General features: G+C 37.3%; 1 protein-coding gene and 1 non-coding gene across 5 annotated transcripts in view; both read right to left on the bottom strand.

Moving 5' to 3' along the window:
* LOC6049568 (transcription factor Ken 2) overlaps window positions 1-5,370 on the bottom strand; it is a 79,849-nt gene extending 74,479 nt beyond the window's left edge. The window contains exons 1-2 of one of the 4 annotated variants that reach the window (XM_038254948.1): window positions 4,427-5,370; window positions 3,806-3,880 (exon numbers count right to left, since the gene is read on the bottom strand). The gene's annotated coding sequence lies outside the window, so the exon portion shown is untranslated. The remainder of the gene's footprint in view (window positions 1-3,805; window positions 3,881-4,426) is intronic. The other 3 variants (XM_038254949.1, XM_038254950.1, XM_038254951.1) reach the window with 3 other exon arrangements.
* A 14,276-nt stretch (window positions 5,371-19,646) lies between these two features.
* On the bottom strand, window positions 19,647-19,720 carry Trnat-agu. Its single transcript has one exon. It is a non-coding gene; the product is annotated as a tRNA-Thr (tRNA).
* Window positions 19,721-21,808: the final 2,088 nt, after the last annotated feature.

The following is a 21,808-nucleotide window of genomic DNA, read 5'->3' as shown; positions in this document are numbered from 1 at the left end:
CTTCTTGAAACGCTTGCGGGCAAAATGGCGGTCTGCCCGTTATTTAGGTTTGAGTTATAGCTAAGTCATAACGCCATCCAAGAACATCGTAAAAATTTCGATGCTCGTGCTTACGATGTCGTTGCATGATCCATGAAAATCCAGCCTAAGGATAAACACATATTTGAGCTTGACATTTCGGTCAAGTAGGTTTCCCATAGTGACGGGCTACATATTTCAGGGTGTAAAATTACATAAAATTGCATAAATCAAATAATGCAATATCTACACGCAGCTGGATTACTACTTTTTTAGCTGTGATAGAGTTGCAAAAATTTTTTACCACAGCTCCGAAAAATCCTTTTGGTTAGGATTTTTCAATAAAACGTTTGTTTTCCGGTTTAGGTTGGCGTCCGTGTATTTGGTCAACACAAAAATCAAAACAGTGTTGAAAAGTGTTACTTTTCGATACATGTACAGGAAAATATTAATTTTCGATACAAACGCTGGTAAATAGAACTTTTATACACTCACATAAGCGCTTTAATGGCAAAATGGCCTACTTATCATCACCAAAAATAACAGTTATGAAAAGTTTATTTAGCACTCATTTGAGTGCTGAAAAGTTCAACTTTCACTTAAAAATCCTGTTCAAATGTACTTTTTTTAATTTCAAAAATAGTTGTGTTTAACTCGTTTCTTATCTCGATTTTTAAATATTCTACGTGTTTATCCCAGGGACCTTCATAGGGAAATGAAATGTTCTGGGAGAAATTTCAAACAACCAATGTCATTTAAGGTTGAAAAACTTGTGGTCTTTCTCTGGTGCTGGCATTTTTCTTGTACCGAACAAGCACAAAAATAACAAAACTACCAGATTATTATCACCAACCGTTTTACAATACTTGCAAAAAAATTTGCAAAAAATATTTTAAAATGATTCCTACCTTGTTCTTGCAAGATCTTGTTGCTCTATTGGAACCCCGATTTGACAGTTCGATTGGAACCCTGAGAGTGACATTTTGCCTCTCCATATAGGCTCTCTAGTTTATCCAACTGGGCAAAGTCTCGTTAGATAAATGTACGACTCGTGCTTAAAAATAAATTGTAACCTTAAAGCATAAACTACTTTTTCGACTTTTCTTGTGTTTTAAAAAAATCCGGAGAACATTTCGCTTTACTATGTTTAAAGTTTTTAAACTTTAAAAAACATTTATAAGAACATTTTTTGTAGCTGTGTAAAAAAACTAATTAAAAAAAAATAAAACATGAAGAACCAGCTATTTTTTTATGTTTTAATGTTTTAAAATACTTTTTTGCAATTCCATCGTGAAACTACTTACTTTTCCTGTCATTCTTGAACGACGAAATAGCCTACTTTTCTGTACCAAAAATAACAGAATCGAATAGCAACACTTTTCAAAATAAATGCTGAAAAGTTCTACTTTTCAGCACTCAAATGGGTGCTGAAAAGTTGATTTTTTCAGCACTTGTTTCGAAAAGTAATACTTTTCAACATTTTTTTGATTTAAACGATTTATTGACAAAATACATGAAAATTTGACATAAAATTTCACTCAGTTTGTGTTTTTTGGAATTGCAAAAATGTTGTATGGAACTCGTTGCAAAACTTGATTTTTTCAGCACTCTTCGTATTTATCCATCTCGGTGAACCTCGTTGGATAAATGTACGACTCGTGCTGAAAAAATCCTCTTTTTGCAACTTGTTGCATAAACTACTATTTACTCATTTTTATGAGCATCTAATTATACCATTTAAGACTTTTTCGATTTAGTTTACAATTTTAATATTGTATGTTTTTATTTAAATATTGTTATTTTTCATCGCACACATTACAAATATTTTACAAAAGTTTTTGTCTTTTATTTCTATGAAATCCACTGAAATTTATACACAAAATTGTTCGAAATTGGTAGTTCAGGGCACTACTGAAAATTTATTGCGAATATTAGAAAACTGTCACAGCAACTAAAAAACTGAAAAAAATCATAACGTTAAATGTTCAGTTTTTTTCATAACCAATTTTATCGCATTATGTAGAAATTTCGCTTAAATTACGGGAATGGACCCGTTTAAAGCATAAAGAAACTTTCTCAACAAATTAGAATTTATTTGTGATTTACAACTAAAGGCCAGATTGTAAAAATGGAATTGAGTTGAGAGAAGTTAAAGTTTTGGACTGACTAGAACATCGTCGTATGCAAAACTAAATGGAGTCGGTGGTGTTAAAAATGCCGACGCTAATGATTTTCGCAGGTTTTTTTCTGCATTTTTTGAAGGCTTTTAGGGTTTGTTCAAATATTACGTCCAGAGATTTTCGAGATTTTAGACATCCCCCCCCCCCTCCCCTATTCTTGGATGTAATTTTTGAACGAACCCTTACAGTGCTTCAAAAAGACGAAAACTTCTACGTATTGTTCACTGAATATTCTCCGTAAGAGGTCTTTGAATATATAATTTATTAATTAAAACTTTACAAAATTTGACAGTAATAATAATTTGAGTATGACAGGTTTAAAAAATGTCTTTAAGAGCGAGTTTTTCGTCAATGTCAAACAGGTCGTATCGAGGTGCTACGATTTGGATGAAACTTTCAGCGTGTAAAATCGTAAAACTTTGAGAAAAGCTGCGATTGGCCCAACAGTTAATACCGTAGGCTTATAGTCCATGAAATTCCCTAACTTTTGACCGATAGGAGTAAAATCTATTTTTAAATGTAATTTGCAAAGCTATGACACTAAGTCAAATCAATCTTGAATTTTTATGGTACATTTTGAAGGACCTTTCAAAAGCACCTAAGAGAGTTAAAATTGATAAAGTTTTACGCGAATGCGAGCAATTTTAAGATTTTTTATGTTTTTTGGACCTCAAATTTCAAAGCCTGTTCAACCCCACTTCCCTTTGTTGTAGAGGGCTCATATTTGGCATGAGTTCATCTCATGTATAGACAAACAAACGCTGAAAGTTTCATCCAACTCGGAGCACTTCGATAAGACCTCTAGAACAAACCAAGCAAAAATTAAAAATACTGCCTCTTAAATGCTGCGGGATTACTTATTGTAAATAAATTGTTAATTTTTTACGTGTTGGTATTATCTCACAATTTCACATTTTTTAAATCTGTTCTGTGAGATAGAAGTATAAATTCTCACGTTTGACAGGTTTAGGATTCGGTCCTATTTCCAGCTAATTTACCGATTCCCAGAATTGAAACAATTTATTTCGCAAAACTTTTAAGAGAACATTGCTTGCATGAATCGCATTAAGTTTTTTATTTCTTGGTTTCAGTAGAAGCTTTAATTGAATGCTAAAGTGCAGATATGCAAACATTAGGTGCTCGATGGAATCACATGCTGTCCTTCTACAAATTTAATTTTGCAAATTTGGTAAAAAAGCTGCCTAAGATATGCACGCAGAAAAATAACGCATATTTGAATCAACAAAACGTTTTGCTGATTTGAAAATCATGATTTTTGTTGAAGCTTTTTCAAAACAACAAAAGACTTTTGTGGAATTGAGAAAATCAAGGTTTCTTCAACGTAATTTTGTTGTTGATTATATTCAACAAAAAATTTGTTGATTCAAACCTCGTACAGGCTGATTCTACAAAACATTTTTCTGCGTGTGACAAATGATTAAAAGGCCAAATTATGGTGCTACGATATCTGATGACAGCGTTGACCAAATCGGTTCTTATTTATTAAATTTTGAATTAAAAAAAAACCATTTTAGTCATTGAGTTATTTTTGTTCAAAACTCGAACAAAACAGTTGTAAATTCAGAGAATTATGCATTTCAACCTACCTTTTAAGCCCAAAAAACAGCAGAATTTCGCAATTCCCTGTCCTTCAGCGCCGTACGACGTTTCCGAATCCGGATCTGTTGACAAGAAATCAGAATTTTCGCATGAGCTTCTTGATGCCTGCCATCCTTCTCCTCATCGAATCGTGTCTTTAGCAGATGTTGTCAGAAAAATTATCAAATTTGAAAGGCACTTCCGATTTCCATACAGTCCCGTCGGCAGTATCACTTTTGGGAGACAGTCCATCCAGTCACTTCTTCCCAGGACTGTCACACTTGCGCGGTACGCGCCGGTGAAAGTTCTCAACCGCTTCGCGTCCGGAAGTGTCCTTCCGGTTATATCCGAGCCCCCCCGAAAAAGAAAGAAAAGCGCCACGGCGCGTTGCGTAACGGTGTCGTAACCAATAATAACCATGCTGCACTGTGCGCCAACGTTACAGCATCGCCGGTGTCCAGGCAGAGTAGGCGGCGCAGGACGGGAGCTGCCCGCGCGACCCGTCGTCCACGGCCTACTCCGCGCGAACGTAAAACGAAAGTAAAAGTTTATGCTCCAAGTAGGCTGGCTGTTCAGCGGCGGCGGCGGCCGCTGTCTACGCGCGGCCTACTGCCGTTGCGCTGTAATACCTAGTTTGCTTGTAGGCTCTTCTTCGCCATCCGTCCGTCCGTCCGCGGCGTAAGTTATGCTTCAACACTTCTTCGCGCGCGCGCGCCGCTCTGCACAGCGCTTTGCTTGCGCTTCTTCCTCTGCTCCGCCAACTCTCGATTCCGTAACCTTTTTTTTATTATTTTTTTCTTGAGCTTTTCCTCTTTGTTTTTTACAATCGATTGTACGCTCTGCCAAGTACCCAACAACATCCACCAAATCAACGAAACAGCCCGAACCCCGAAAAATCAACAACTTGAATTACTTCTCACTTTTCCTTTTGCTGGAGAAACTGGTTTTCCGCCTTTTGCGTAACGATTCAGCGCGTTGCGCACTGCTGACACTGTTGTGTGTTTTGTCACTTCACGTTCTACTCACTGTTCCCGATCACTGTTGTTGCGCGCGTTACACGCTCTGTACTTGCACTGTTCACCACAACACACCTGTGACTGTTTCTTCGCGCGTATCATCCAGCTATCCAGCTGACACCCTCGGGAAGATCGCTTCGAAACGTCATTTTGGCTAACGTTAGCTGTATTGCACCACTGAACACTAAGAGAAGTAGGCGCGTTCGCACCTGCTGCTACCACTTCGCCTGCTACGATCCCCAGAACCAATGGGTTCTTAAGTACACGCTGTTGTTCTCCACTGTGTCTTGAGCTGATCACGCTACACTGCTGCCAGGCGCTTCCGCAGAACAATACCGCCCTAGACGACGGAAGCTCACCGAGAACGGTTCCGAAACTCGAGACCAGGGGTTCCTCGGAAACCTCCTCTGAACCAACCAGCCAAATCAACAAAACTTTTTTTCCGCTCGGAGCCCGCGCGCCGCGTGTGATCACCTAACGGCTGTCTACTCTCGACTACTTTTCTGATTTCCGTAGATGAGGTAGGAGTCGGGCCTGAACGTGTTCAGCGCAACGACGACGACGACGACGACGGCGAACAAACAGAAAGGAGAGAGAGGCATTCGGCAGCAAGCAACCAGCAACACAGCAAAGCAGTCAGCGAAAAATAATAAAAATTACAAAAGCTGCTGTGTTGATGGTTGTTGTTGTTGTTGTTGGTGTAGTTGTTGTTGCTATTTCGCTTTTGTGCCTTCTCTTCTATACACACGCGGAGAGTGGCGCAGTAGCTTGCTTGCCTTCTCAGCCAGCGTGTTCCGTCCTGTTCACGCGCACGCGAGAGCGAATTGTTGCAACAATCTAGTAGTGTTGTGCATTGAAAGAGAGAGCGGGCGGCCCGTTGAGGAAGTGGTCAGGGTTAAAGAAGCGTAAGGTGGAAGGGAATGGTGAATGGGAGAGCGAGCGAGCGAACGTGATGAATGAATGAAGAGAGAATGAACGGGTTGCTCCAGTGAGTGACGAGTGAATGAAGAGCTGAGGGAAGTGATGCCGGATGATGCATGAAAAGGTAATTTTTCAGCATACTTTTTTGAGTAAACAGCAAACATCGTTGGATAAATGTACGAATGGTGCTTGTTGCATTAACAAGTAGTTTTATCAATTTTGAAATAATGTTTTGTAGCTTTTCACGACAAAAAATATATTTTTTGACAACTCGTTCCAGCTGTTTAAGTTGATCAATCGGAAAACAATGTTTTTTTTCTAGATATTTTGAACTCAAGTAAAAGCATAAGCATAAGCATAAGCATAGGTGCCCACCCGCAGTTGCTACTCCGTTATTGACCAGGACCTCCAGAAGTTACATCCACGAGCCGTGGAAGATAAGTGGGTGCTATCTTTCCTCGCTTCGCAACTTCTCAAAGGCCCCTATCATGCTGATCAATACCGGCGCCGGCCACGACCAGTGGTAGGGTCACGGGGAAGTGGATGGGAATGTTAGTCCGATACTTGAGTGATAGAGACCGCCCAATCGACTGCTTCTCCGACAAAGTATCACATGAGTTGTGAGGGGTTAGTAGATGGGTATGAGGTCAGGATTCACGAGTGGCAGTGATGTGACCATGAGCATTTTGTTTATCGGTTGAAATTTTAAATCTTAGGCAGCCGGCTGCGGAAAGATAAATAATTGATTATTTAAAAGTTTGTTTTAATCGAACGCGTGCCAACCGAGCGGTAGTGCTATGGGCTGGACTTATCAGTATATTTTTACTGTTGGTACAATTAAGATAACGCGAGCAAATGTCAAAAATAGTAGATGAGTTAATACTAAAGCTGCCAGTTGGAATAAATTATTGCGATCAACGAATATAAACGAAAAGAAAACAGGACACCACGTAACCGATTGTAATGAAGTTAAAACAATAACTTAAACGAACTTAACCGGCGGCGTGCCTTCCTATCAACGATGATAAAGAAGGACTTATAAATTTAAAATATAAAAAGACTCCAAAAATACGTTGCATAGTAACCGCGAAGTCCCGCTACTCACAATCGAATCCGAAAGATAGCTATCTAGAATTTTAAATATAGTATTAATTCGACCGCGATCCTCCAGAAATTCTTCGTCGGCGTGCCTTCCAATCAACGGTGATGTAAGAAGGGCTTTATTCATTAAAATGATTTTATATCATAAGCCTTAAAACATATTCGTCGGCGTGCCTTCCGATCATCGATGATATAGAAAGGACTTAATCCAGCAATACGACTTGCTTGTCTCGAAAAAAAAAATTCAGATCGTTTCTATCGAAAACTATGTAAAGAGAACAAAAATAAACTCATTGGCCAACGAACGCGCGAACAAAAATAAAGAAAAAGAAGAAGAAGAAGACCAATCACCCCATGCACACAAACAACGACACAAAAGAGATGAAAACAACACGAATCAGAAGAAATCCAATCACCCCATGTACACAAATAGCGACACAAAAGAGATGGAAAATAACACGAAAAACAGGACTGCGCGTCCACACAGGCACCGCACTACTGATGCCATTATTTATTTATAATGACCAATCACCCCATGCACTCGAACAGCGACATAAAAGAGACGGAAAATAACACGAAAAACAGGACTGCGCGTCCACACAGGCACCGCACTACTGATGCCATTATTTAATTATAATGACCAATCACCCCATGCACTCGAACAGCGACATAAAAGAGACGGAAAATAACACGAAAAACAGGACTGAGCGTCCACACAGGCACCGCACTACTGATGCCATTATTTAATTATAATGACCAATCACCCCATGCACTCGAACAGCGACATAAAAGAGACGGAAAATAACACGAAAAACAGGACTGAGCGTCCACACAGGCACCGCACTACTGATGCCATTATTTAATTATAATGACCAATCACCCCATGCACTCGAACAGCGACATAAAAGAGACGGAAAATAACACGAAAAAACAGGACTGAGCGTCCACACAGGCACCGCACTACTGATGCCATTATTTAATTATAATGACCAATCACCCCATGCACTCGAACAGCGACATAAAAGAGACGGAAAATAACACGAAAAACAGGACTGCGCGTCCACACAGGCACCGCACTACTGATGCCATTATTTAATTATAATGACCAATCACCCCATGCACTCGAACAGCGACATAAAAGAGACGGAAAATAACACGAAAAACAGGACTGAGCGTCCACACAGGCACCGCACTACTGATGCCATTATTTAATTATAATGACCAATCACCCCATGCACTCGAACAGCGACATAAAAGAGACGGAAAATAACACGAAAAAACAGGACTGAGCGTCCACACAGGCACCGCACTACTGATGCCATTATTTAATTATAATGACCAATCACCCCATGCACTCGAACAGCGACATAAAAGAGACGGAAAATAACACGAAAAACAGGACTGCGCGTCCACACAGGCACCGCACTACTGATGCCATTATTTAATTATAATGACCAATCACCCCATGCACTCGAACAGCGACATAAAAGAGACGGAAAATAACACGAAAAAACAGGACTGAGCGTCCACACAGGCACCGCACTACTGATGCCATTATTTAATTATAATGACCAATCACCCCATGCACTCGAACAGCGACATAAAAGAGACGGAAAATAACACGAAAAAACAGGACTGAGCGTCCACACAGGCACCGCACTACTGATGCCATTATTTAATTATAATGACCAATCACCCCATGCACTCGAACAGCGACATAAAAGAGACGGAAAATAACACGAAAAAACAGGACTGAGCGTCCACACAGGCACCGCACTACTGATGCCATTGTTTAATTATAATGACCAATCACCCCATGCACTCGAACAGCGACATAAAAGAGACGGAAAATAACACGAAAAAACAGGACTGAGCGTCCACACCGGCACCGCACTACTGATGCCATTATTTAATTATAATGACCAATCACCCCATGCACTCGAACAGCGACATAAAAGAGACGGAAAATAACACGAAAAAACAGGACTGAGCGTCCACACAGGCACCGCACTACTCTTTCTAGATATTTTGAACTCAAGTCATAAGAAAGTACCGGAAAAAATATCTGAGGGCTTTTGTTAATTTGATTTGGTTAACCGCGGTGGATTTTCTTGAAATAATTCGAACTGTCAAACATCCACCAAAGCATCTACCACATTGATCGCACAAAAATCTGTGGTAGAAAAGTATCCACCGGTAGATGCTTTGGTGGATTTTTGACAGTTCGAATTATTTCAAGAAAATCCACCGCGGTTAACCAAATCAAATTAACAAAAGCCCTCTGGAATGCCTTGATCCTTGAATGCTAAATTTATCATACGGCTTTGTTACGAAATTGTTCAAAAATTGTACATTGTTATCTTATTTGTTTTCTGAAGCGATCCGTGAACAATATCGCAGAATGCTTAAAACAGCTTAAAACATCTGGAAATAGCCCATGAAATCAAGAAAATATTTTTTTACAATATAAATACATAAAAGACACTAAAAAACGAAGTTGACTTTATAGCTGTCGGCCACCATTGCTAGTACCAACCACTAGTGTCTTCCTTTTATCTACAAGGACTTCGCCGCCCTGGGCTCCTAAGTGTATGAAAGTATGGCACGGGGCGACGGCGCCGAATACCCATATTTACACAAAGAATTTTAGAGCGCCCGCCGCGGGATTCGAACCGGCGACCTCTGGATTGTGAGTCCAGTGCGCGGTCCGATTGATCCACACGGGTGGGTCAAAAACACACTAAAAGACACTAAATCGCCCAAAAAGTGATGTTTTTTTTTAAATCTCACGTCAACGTGGTTTTTGGATTGCCCTCCGAATCAGGTAATAAAAAGCTCTTTTCATACATATTTTTCCAATCAAAATTTTTCAGTTTCAAATTTAACTGACCACGTAAAAGTGCCTTGAAATATTTGAATCTGTATCTTGAGAAGGATTTCTGATTGATTTGTAAAATCTAGAAATTTTTCATTTTCAAATTTAACTGATCACATAAATAACTCTAGAAACAAAACTTCGGATAATCGAATCACGAAGTTTGTTTTCTGTTGTTTTATTTTTGACACACTCAACCCCTGGTGGTTGTTCGTTTGACATTTTTTTAGTTTGTACCCGGTTGGTTGGTCAAAGTCAAACTAAAAAGTGACGAACTGTCACTTTTTACACGGCGCTCACACATACTATCAAAACAAACGTTTAGTGGTGTGTGTGAGCTCCGTGTAAAAGAGGTGTCAAACTAAAACATGACCCCGTTCTTTTGACAACAGTTGGTGTCAAACCATCGGGTTTGAGTGTATTCGAGATTAAATATAGCATCTTAACTACTTTAAAGTGCTTTAGAATTTTAAAATCTAACATGGCGGTGATGAAATTTTGAATTAAAAAATAATTTTTAAGGCAATCAACCATGTAAATTTGACTAAAATGGGGTCGCAGAATTCTAATTTAATATTATAAGTTAGAAAAAAAAAATGAAAACATGTTTTTTGTTCGTGATTTGATCATCCGGATCCCCCTACGGATAATTGAACTTCGGATAATCGAACTTCGGATTATTGAAACTTCGATTGCTTCGAATAACCAAGGCTTTGGATAAATGAGTATGGACTGTATGAAAAATACATATCTTGGGAAGGGATTCAGATTGATTTGGTTTCCACAAACTTGCAGATTTGGTTATCTGCAAAAAAAAATTACAATAGTTACAAACGAGTAACAACCTTATCAAATCTGAGACTGTAACTTTTAAGTAAATTTTCTGATCAAAGTTGTTGGTATTGTTGGGGAATATCCAGGATAAAATGGCTACACGAAAAAAAACGTTTGCCGATTTTTTATAAACTTATTTTCACAAAAACTCTATTTCCGAAAATAAGTTTTTTTTTTTCATTTTTGGGATTATTTAGAGCAGTATGGTCAAAAATTCTGTCGCCAAGTTATGAATTTTTGAAATATTAGGGAATTTAAAAAAATCGAAATTTCAAATAAAAAATTATTTTTGACCAAATTGTTTACAGTAAAATTGAATTTGCTATCGAAAAGTACTTTAAAGTTTTTTTCTGATCATTTTCATCGAGATGATAACAACACGGCGTGGTTGCAAAACTCGTGCGGAACAAGTAAGAACCCTTGGTGGATTTTTCTTAAAATACAGTTCATAGTTTACTCGTTCTAATGATTTTGAATATTTCAATGAATTTACTTTTTTTATAGTTTTAAGTTAAGATAAGTTGTTGTTGAAACGAGCGGCTAAAGAGTGACGGGCACCAGTTTTCTGAGCTGAACTAAATGAAACTTCCTTCCATTTTCCGTACGCTAAAAAGCTATATTTTCTTAATTAATAACAAATAAAGTTCACAAGATACAATTTACTCACAACTTCGGTGTCTTTTCACAGCTGGAACGGATTCTCGTTCCCAGCTGCGCCCGTGCTCCCGCTTGCTTCAGTTTGTTTTCAACTTCTGATTCTTGCCAAGCGACAGCACGGGCACCTGACAAAGCAACACAAACAAAGACCAATGACGTTGAACAGGGGGCTGCTTCGGACGCGCTCCGTCGCAACAGTTGTTGAAGTGTTTTTTTCTCTTTTTTACCCAAATGTAGTCGTTTCAATAAATGAAACAGTTAATAATAAAACAAAAAATACAATAAAGATGAAGAGCATTTAGCCATACCACTTAGAATATAAATGAAATGTTATTATTATAAGAAAGTTCAATAAAAACATATTAATTTCAAAAAAAAAAACTTTGAAGATTTTTTTTATATAGGGCCCTTTTTCAAAATATAGTCACCGAAATTTGGATTTCAGCTAAATATTTGCAGTTTTTCGATTTTTGAAAATAGTTACCATAAGTGATCTTTTCTGATTTTTTTTTTAAATTTCAGAAAATTTTCTCTTAAATTGTCTAAGAAACATTGAAGATTGGAAATTTAAAATATTTTTTTTTCGAAAAGATCGGAGTTGCGGAGCCCCCAAAAGAGCCTCGAAAAGATCGGGGTTTATGATCGTCTCGATAAATCAGGGATTTTTTTACCAGAAATTTAAAAATTTGAATGAAAATAGACGTCTAATCAACTGTATCATTATGAAACGCATTTCCTCGCTTTTAAAATAATATATTTTTTATGTTTAAGTACGTTTAATTTTATTTTTTTTATTTTTTTTTATTGTTTTAATGTTCACCGCCAAAAGTTTTTTGTTCGCTAAAAAGCTAAAAAAAATCGTAAATAGTTACTAATTATTGGCCACCTTCTCCTCCTCGACTTTGGTCAGAGTCGAGGGTGGTAAAAAAATCAAAATTTTTGCCTTAGGTCGAACGATTTTTTGGGGCAATTTATGAATGTTTGAACAAATATGCCGAAAAAAAGCATTTTGTGATACCCTTCATGTCCATATCTGAAAATATTTCCTCTTTTTAAGCAAAATTTTATAAGCTATCGTTTAATCTGTCATTTTTTATTTATTATTGATTTCTTTTATCACGGGAATGATTTTTAATTAAAAAAAATATTTTTTTGGCAGTCCAATACGGACCGTTTGTCTTAAAATTTAATCTTTAAGAGACTGTATTTCACGAATTTGATTTCCGATACCCCGATTAGTTAAATCTTTACTAAAAAATTGTACACCCAGAACTGGGCATCGGCATACGAGAGGATAAAGAGCACGATTCGGTAGTAAAATGGTACTGTGTGCGGACGGAGAGGATAAATCCCGAAATTACCGAGAGTACTTTACTCATGGTTCATTTTCCAAAAAGTTCATCTATCAAAAAAGTGCCGGTACCGAGACTCGAACCCAAGACCTTCGGCATATTAAACCGTGCCTTTGTCGTATGGGCCACCATGGTTCGGTGACTAAGTGGCGGTCGTTTGTCCATATAAGCCACTCAAAGGATGATCTGTTCCAATGAACGGATGAACACGCGAGAGGACTATACTCTCGCAATATAGCACTTTCCTCACGTTTCTTTTCGCGAGGACTATCCCCTCGTTCTTTAACTTTGAGTGTAGGAAATTTTCTCAATTTTTTAAATCTTTTTTTCAGGAGTGCTTCATAGCGAGCAAATAATCGAAGCTTTGAAATATCCCCAACTACCGTTCTTATCAAGAAAATTGTAGGAAATTTTCTCAGTTTTTTAAATCTTCCTTTCAGGAGTGCTTCATAAGGGGCAAATAATCGAAGTTTTGAAAATAATATCCCCAACTACCGTTTTTTTTTATTTTCTCAGAACATTTGGCAACACTTTCCAACGTCCGTCTCTTTCACCTTTGATTTACAAAGCTTTTTGCCTACAACCAAATCACCAACTTCCTTCATTCATTCTCACTCGCCACCGGTGAATCGATTGCACTCACCCCGTGGCTGAACCTCTCGCATTTGAAAGCGAGAGTAAGAGTGAATTGCGAAACACTGCGAAACATTCATAGAGCGAGCGAGAGAGCGTGATTGCTCGCTCCAAATGAGTGAGCGAGTGCGAGCGCGTGCACAAACAAAAGTGAAAGAAACTTACAGAATGGAGTGAACGCTAAATTCTTGAGAGGGTTCACTCCCGGGGTTCATTCGCAATCAACAGATGGTTTGCTTGGGAGTGGGTTTCTCTGTTTCTTTCTAACTTTTTGTACTAATTTGTTGATTCTATCCAGGTTGGCAACACTGTTTCTGATAAATTTTGAAAGGGTGCGAAAAGAGTTGTAATCCCCCGTGGGATGTCCAGCTCTTCCCGGGCAACGTGAAACAATGCGCAGAAACAAAAGTGAGAGTTCTTTCTCGGACGGTCTCTTTCCCGCATTCGGACGCGTTCGGGAGCGCAGTTCGGGGCCAGATCGGGTTTCCTGCGAGCGTGCCGATTCCCGACCCGAGTGAATGCAATTACACATTCTCTTTTTTTTCTCGTTGCGGGTTTACGTTGAAAGGCAACAATTTCAACTTTGTTGTTGTTTTACATCATCGCCACGCGAAAACAGGAAGACTTGAATGAAAGGTCCTCGGCTAAACTTACGCGCCCTTTCACTTTTTTTTTCTGTCGTTTTTTTCAGTGCAATTTTGCAGGGGCGATGGAAAGTTACATGTGAGTAGGCGTGGGAATTTCCTGCACGCTATGGAAAATTGGCAACGTTTCGACTGAAGGAATGTGGCCCTCGCGAGGGTCGGCTTGAGCTGGGGCGTTAGACAGTGAAGGAGCTTACATGACAAAGTAACATTTTGGGGGCGCTATGCAAATTTCGAGGGCGTTTCAGGCTAACTTTTCTTTATCAACGTTTCGACATGTTGAATGCGGTCTTTGTGAGGGTCAATTTAGCGAGGGTGCTGATATGAAAAAAAAATCAAAAGGGCGTTTCACCGTTTTTGGGCTCGTCACTGTCAAGTGCTCAAAATAGATTCAGAGGGGCTTCTCGTCCAGAAATCACTAACTTTCGGCTTTTAAACTTCTCGATGGTGAATATTCATTCCGTCTGGAAGATCATCTCTTTCCGATGGTGGGGGCTCCGATATGGTGGCGGCGAGGGCGCGATGTCTGCGCGATCCTTTTTTTCATTTTCGTCCAGACTGTTGTTTTATTTATTTGATTTACTTTTTCCTCTGCGCGAGCGCGAGATCGGAGGATCAATTTCGTATGCAGTGGCGAGATCTCGAAGGAGTTGTTGGAGGAGACGGGCCTTTGACCGGTTGCGTGACGGATGGCGGAGCGATCGCGAACCGAATTTCGGAAATTGTTTCCAGGAGCTGGGGCAAGGTTAGGGAGAACGAAAGTGTGGGTTTTTTTTTCTCTTGGTTCGTTACCATAATCACGTTCCGTGTTCTATGGGGTGGAGTCAGGATTTGCAAGTGATATTAGGGGGGATTGAGCTGAAAGTGCAGTTTCTGGAAGGAACACTTGGTTTCGAGGGGAAAAAAACGTGCCAAGGAACGTGAACCATGTGATCGAAATCGAATCAAATTATATTTAAGTTATTGCAAGTTTTATGAATTCAAACAATTATTACCGTCAGTGGGGGTGACTGTGGATCAAGCTGTGAGTCATAAAACGTGAAAACGTGGGAATTTTAACCCTCTACATCCCAACCCCGCCTTTAGATAAGCTTCGATTTGAAAAAAAAATCGCCAAAAATCTATTTTTCAACTTATTTTTGATCTTCAGAAAGCATTGAGAGAAGAACTCATTTTTTTTTTAATTTGTGGGTTGGAAGTTTTATTTGATTTATGTGACTTTGCCAATGTTTTTAAAAATGTCATTTTTTAAGAGGTCAACTTTGGCGGTTTTTTTGCTATCATTTCCTATATTTTAAGTAAAAAGAAGTATGCAGTAATTTTTGTAATGTCCCAGACTATGCCTCTACGCCTTTTTTTAAAAATTAAATGATAATGGTGCCATTATATAGCAAAAAAATGTAAAAAAAAACAATCAAACAATTGAAAAAGTGACCTAAATACTTGAAAAAATAGATAGGCAAAATGTAATGATAGGAGGTTGTATAGTAGGCCAAATGCTACCAAAAACAAACATGAACTAAACAAGATAAATGAAAATTAAGATACTTAAAAATAAAACAAGAAAAACATAAAACAAGAAAAGTAAAGTTTTTTGTAGAACAAAAGTTGCTCAAAATGACTTCCAAAACACGGAAAAAATAAAAAATCCTAAAAAAATTGGGCAGTAGAGCAACTCTCAACGAAATCGGCCGATTTCGACCATTTTTATTTTTTGTATTTTTTTATTTGACTAAAACTTTGTGGGGGCCTTTCCTATGACCAAATAAGCTATTTTGCGTCATTGGTTCGCCCATACAAGTCTCCATACAATATTGGCTGCTTTCCATACAAAAAGGGTATGTAAATATTCAAACAGCTGTAACTTTTGAGTGAATTTTCTGATCAATTTGGTGTCTTCGGCAAAGTTGTAGGTATTGTTGATGAATTTTGAGAAAAAAATAGGTACACGGAAAAAAAATTGCAGATTTTTTTCTCAACTTTTTTAGCACTAAAACTCAATTTTCCAAAATACATATTTTTTGATTTTTTGATATGTTTTAGGGGACAAAAATCCGCAACTTTTGAGCCATAGAGAAACATGGTCAAAAAATCTGCCGCCGAGTTATGAATTTTTGAAAAAATAGTGATTTTTGGAAAAAATCGAAGTTTCATGCAAAAACAAGTTTGACATAATTTTTTAATACAAAATTGAATTTGCAATCGAAAAGTACTTTACAGATTTCTTGATTAAGGTCTCCGTTTTTATGATATAGCCACCGAAAGTTTGATTTTAGCGAAATATTTGCAGTTTTTCGATTTTTAAAAATAACGACCATGAGTGACCATTTCCAAAAAAAAAGTTTTTGGACTGGTTCAGAAAATTTTCTATAAAATTGCCTGAGAAACATTGAAGATTGGACCTCCGGTTGCTAAGATATTGCCGCTTTAAGAAAAAGAAACACGACAATTGAAGTTTTCTAAGTCTCACCCAAACAACCCATCATTTTCTAATAACGATATCTCAGCAACTAATGGTCTGATTTTCAATGTTAAAACATAAAATATTCGTGAATTTTTCGATCTTTACGAAAAAAATATTTTGAAAATTTTTAAATCAAGACTAACATTTAGAAAGGGCCAAACATTGCATATTACGCCCATTTAAAATGCTAGTCCTTAAAAATTATTTTACAAGTGAAATATCTTAAATAAATGTTGTTGGCCCTTTCAAAATTTTACTCTCGAATACAAAAATTCGAGATTAATACTGTAGAAAAGAGCTTTATGTTACTCTAAACTATATCCCAAAACTAAATGATTGCTGTAATATTTTTTATCGGGTATTTTCCCGATTTGTGATCCCAAAATTATTTTTTTAGAAAAGCTTTAAAGTGCCCTTTTTGATTAAAAGACCACAAATACACATTTGATACTGTAGTCTACAAACAAATCATAATTTTATTTGATATTTTTTGAAATTTTTAAGCTCTCAACTTTGGGATTTTTGGGTAAATTTTGGATGGGTGAAGGGAGGCAAACACTTTTTTTGGCAGGAATTTCGCCATGTCATTTGTTTTTATTTTTCCTCTTACTTAGATTTTTTTACCGAATTTGGTAAAGTTTACCGATATTTTAAAGTTATAATTACTGAATTCGTTAAAAACTTACCGAATTTCGGTAATGAAGTTCATTTTTGTTCATCATACAACCGAAATTCGGAAAAAATTTGTTCATTTTGAATGACGGTTCACCGATCTAAACTTTACCGATTTTTCAACAACCGAATTCGTTAAAAAATCTAAGTGCGTAATTTTGCAACTGGATGGAAAGAATTGAAAACATGTTCTTATTTGTACTTTATTTATTTTATTTTTGGGATTTTTTAAAATTAAAAGTGTTATTGATTATAAGTATTTTTGATTACGTATTTCTTTATCCAAAAATACGTTTTCAGCCAAAGGTTTTAAAGTTTCTGGTTAGCAGAAATTCTTTCAGTCTAAATTGAGCATGAGCATGAGCATGAGAGACCACCCATGGTTGTCCTTCTCCGTTGCTGAACAGAACCGTAATATCCTTTCAGCACTACTGATCATAGGCTTCGACTATCAAGTGGTATTTCCCTTATCAACAGCATGTATGAATGCGCTGAAAAGATAAAAACTATGATTGCCAAAACAAGATCAGTTGCGAATAGGTAACAGTCATTGGCCACCAACGGCGCCCGCCATGTCAGTTTGTAGATCTCGGTTTTAAGGGACGGGAATGTTAGTTAGCGCAGGTTGCTACTAGGGCAGCTGATTTACTCTGTGCTTACACCCCACGAGCGCCAGGAACCTGAAAACTTGTTAGTAGGATAGGGTGTTTGGTCAGGATTCATCATAGAAGATGATGATGTGACCCAAAATCATAGTGTTTGTTGAAAGGTATTATATTTTATTCTCAAGGCAAACAATCGGATGCAGCGGATGAGACATTTCCCGTTTAACTGTTGTTAATTTTTTAATGAAATGGTTTAATCTTAGACAGCCGGCTGTGGAAAGATAAAACCAAATAATATTTATTTATAAAATGAGGTGTTAAACGCAATGCTGCAATGATAGCGTAGTCTGATTTTTAATTATTTAATCATTTAGTTCATGAATTTGTTACGGAATAGACGCGACGAACTCAACCATCAAGTGTCTTCCGATCTTCTTTCTGTTAGTATTGATTTTCGTTGCCTCTCGAGCTACGATGCTATGGAGAGGGCTTAACACACAAACAACCGACGTCGAGCCCTCCGAGCTACGGAGCTATGGGAAGGTCTTTTCAACACAAGGGTTTGAAGCACACAATAACTCACCGATTAATATGAATAATTTTCAAGATCGATCTTGTTTTATAACTACAGCGCGACTCACTCCTGATTTTTACGATCCCGAATACAGCACAAAATGAACACCGCAAAAATCCATCTCACAATCCTGATTTGTTTTTTCTTATTTTTTCATTTTTTTTTGCTTTTTTCACTTTGCACACAAACACAACCATAATTGAATAATTTACCCCAACCAACGCGTCCCTTCACTCAGCATTCATTCAGGCACAATCCTGATTTTTTTCTTCACTTTGCACATAAACAACCATCCGCTTGCACTGGTGGAACATAATCGGAACACAAACAGCGACACAAAAGAGACGAAAATTATCACGAAAAAACAGGACTGCGTGTTCTCAGAAGCACTGCACTTATGAAGGCATTATTCAATTATACTGACCAATCACCCCATGCACACAAACAGCCACACAAAAGAGACGAAAATTATCGCGAAAAACCGGACTGCGCGTCCCCAGAAGCACTGCCAGAAATTCTTTCAGTCTAAATTATACATAAAGAATTCTTACAATGCTTTTAATATTTTAGAAAAAATATTTGTGTGTTGTTCTGTTCAACACATTTTCAATTTTCAATTCGGTTTTATTAGTGAATAATCATGTTACAATTTGTTCATTCGCAGTACATAACAGAGTTTTGAAGTTCCATTCAGCTGTGTGTTAAATCTCAATCCATTTTGGAACGATTATTACTTATCACTAAGAGATTACCAAGAGTAAGAAAAAAATTGGAAAAAAACTTACTGAAATATTCAACACATTTTTCAAACCATTCCGCTTGAGCACCTTTCTCTTCACGTCTTCTGACTCCGTACAATCGACGGCTACCGGAATTTCAATCTTGCACAACAATTTCTTCAAAAAAAACCTTCTTCAAAAAACACCTGATCTGATCCGTCCCTATACCTTTCCTTCTCAATCATCACGCACGCAGCTCACGCACCGCGTTGATGAGTGATGATCCCTTGTTTGTAGCATTCGTCAAGCCAAATTTCCAGACCGTTCAAAAACACAAAGGAAAGTTGGTGGACCCCTACCTGAAGCCCCTGGATTCCTGAGAAAAGAAATGGTCCGCAGGATGTGATTAGGAGGGTTGCTTTGTACATGAGAGGGAAAACACCAAAAAGTGATTAAGCTATCACTTTTTTTTGTTGTTGCTGGATTAATCCCGAATTCGTCACTTCAAACAGCAAACAAAAAAAACGAGGGTGACGCCAACCTGCTTACACCGACTCAAGTGCTCGAATTTCCCAACATTTGCAGAAACAAAACGGAAACCCGATCTGCTTACCCCTTGTGTGACGTTTGGTGTCGTTGCCAAATTGACAGAAAAGCGTGCGTGGTCAACCTAGTAGTAAACAAAAACAAAGTGTCATCAAAATTGAGTGAGTTCAAATGTCCGGTAACGATCATATCACGACACCATGAAAAAAAAGTTTCAACCATCTTATCTGACAGTTAGGCTCCGGCGAGATTCGAACTCACGATCTCCTGTTTACTAGACAGGCGCTTTAACCAACTAAGCCACGGCGCCGCTTGCGTTTTCGAGTGACTGCGAAGCTGTTTTGTCAATTTCGGCTGTTCTACACAGAGAGCAACATGCGATCATTTCAAGAAGGTAGCACAAATTTTCAGAGGGTAGGAATGAGGAAAGGTAGAAGTCGAAGGGGGAGAGATAATCTCCTTTCTCTTTTCGTGCTGTCGTCGTCTTGGCGCGGTGTGTGTCACGTACCCAGACTTCACCTCTCTCAATATTTATACGCGGGACGGGACGTCTTTGGGACGCGCGATGACGACACACGCGCGTTCTACCGCGGGAGAATGCCAAATCGATCTTCGGGACAGGTGGGCTTCGTATGGTACGGTTTTCAAAATAAATGTTTTGCTCAGTCTTGATATTTTTTTATAAAACCGAATATTTTTGATCATCTGTGAAGGACTTTTAAAATTTTACTATCAATTTTAGGAAATTCAAAATGACCGTACTTTACGACGGGGTCGACTGTACAGCGAAACTTCTTGAGACGGATTGTATTGAGAGGTGGAAGAAGATTTAATTAGAATGTTGCACCCGCGAGAATGTCTGGCTGGTTAGAAGGTTCAGTGGAACAGTAGGATGGAAGGAAACTTTTGGAAGAATAATGGCGCGAAAAAATAAGGCAGTGTGTAACGTGAGATGTGGGTTGGTTCGATTCATGTTGATTGGAGTCTTTTTTTTTTGAGTCGCACTTCTTTGTTGTTGTTTGTAGGTTTTGTAGCAAAAATGTTGGTAGACGCTATGATGATGTTTACAAACGATGATATTTTAAATTGCTTTGAATAAATATTGAAAATTTAACATTTTCAAAAAAAAAACAAATGATTCTGATTATTTCGGATTCCTTTTATGATCTTGCTTTCTCAAAATTTTCCAAAATAAATAAGTTTTCAAATCAATTTTTAAACATTCAGGGCACTATTTTTTATATATTTTTTTGTTTTTTTTTTTCATTAAATCATGTTTTTATTGAAACAATTTTTATTTTACATTTTATAATTTTACAGCACGCAACTTTCTATTCCTTCTTTCTCCTACCTTCTATACCATTTTTAAGAAATAGGCCAATTGAAATTTTATTTGCAGTTTTTGTGGCACAAAAATCGGGTTGCAAACAAAATCCTGAATAATTTAGTAGGGTAGGGTAGTCATCAATCAATTTTTCTAATTTTTCATCAGCATGAACATTTTAGAGCAATTTTGCCATCATGAAACTTTAATTAACAAGAGTTATACTAAAAAATATTTAAATTTTGTAAAATTCGTATATTTATACCAAATAACTTTGTATTTTTGGTTAAATGAAGTTAAAACTCTATAAATATGCCAAAAATCACTTTTAATTCATGTTTTGAAAGATTTTCATAGATATTGAAAAGTTTAATGAAGAAAAATCAAAGTGTCTCATTGAAAATAAAAAAATATAAATATTAAAATAACATGCCATAGTTTCAACATTTGCATGGAAAAAGTGTTTTGAAATGTATTTTACACTAGTTCAGTTGTTTTGCAATAAAAGTTTTTAAAAAATGTAAAATTTGACGAAAACAAAAATTTTAGCGAAAAAAAAAACATTATCGATAGTAGACATCGAAAATTTCAAAAAAACAATAGTTTTTTTTGTACCAGCCTTAGTCAAATTTGAATGGTTGATTGCCTTTAAAATGGCTTAATGCATTTTTTACATAATTAGTTACCGCCATTTCAGCGCCATCTTGGATTTAAATTTTTTAAATCACTTTAGACTAGTTAAGGGGTCATACTCAACAAACAAAAAAAAGATAACATAATTTATTTTTTCGTGTATCTATTATCCGAAGTTATTTTTTTCTGACACCTTCGGATAATCAAGTCTGGACTGTTAAATTCAAACATTTTCAAGTTTTCTTTTACTTAAAAAAATTGGGTAGATAATTACAAACAGGTAAAGTGCTTCTTTTCGAAATCGACTAAAACATATTCTTTTTAGGTTTTTATGGATAGATGTCTCTTTCAAAAATAAATTACACTATTTTGATGAGGTTCTGCATTGTTTTTTTTTATAGTAGCAGTTATTTTAATTCTTAGAGAAAATTTTCAGTATTA

This window comes from Culex quinquefasciatus, chromosome 2 (genome assembly GCF_015732765.1).
Source record: "Culex quinquefasciatus strain JHB chromosome 2, VPISU_Cqui_1.0_pri_paternal, whole genome shotgun sequence".
In the NCBI taxonomy this organism is placed as follows: Eukaryota; Metazoa; Arthropoda; class Insecta; order Diptera; family Culicidae; genus Culex; species Culex quinquefasciatus.
The sequence above is the reverse complement of the archived record's forward strand: the minus strand, read 5'-3'. Positions and strand labels throughout refer to the sequence as shown.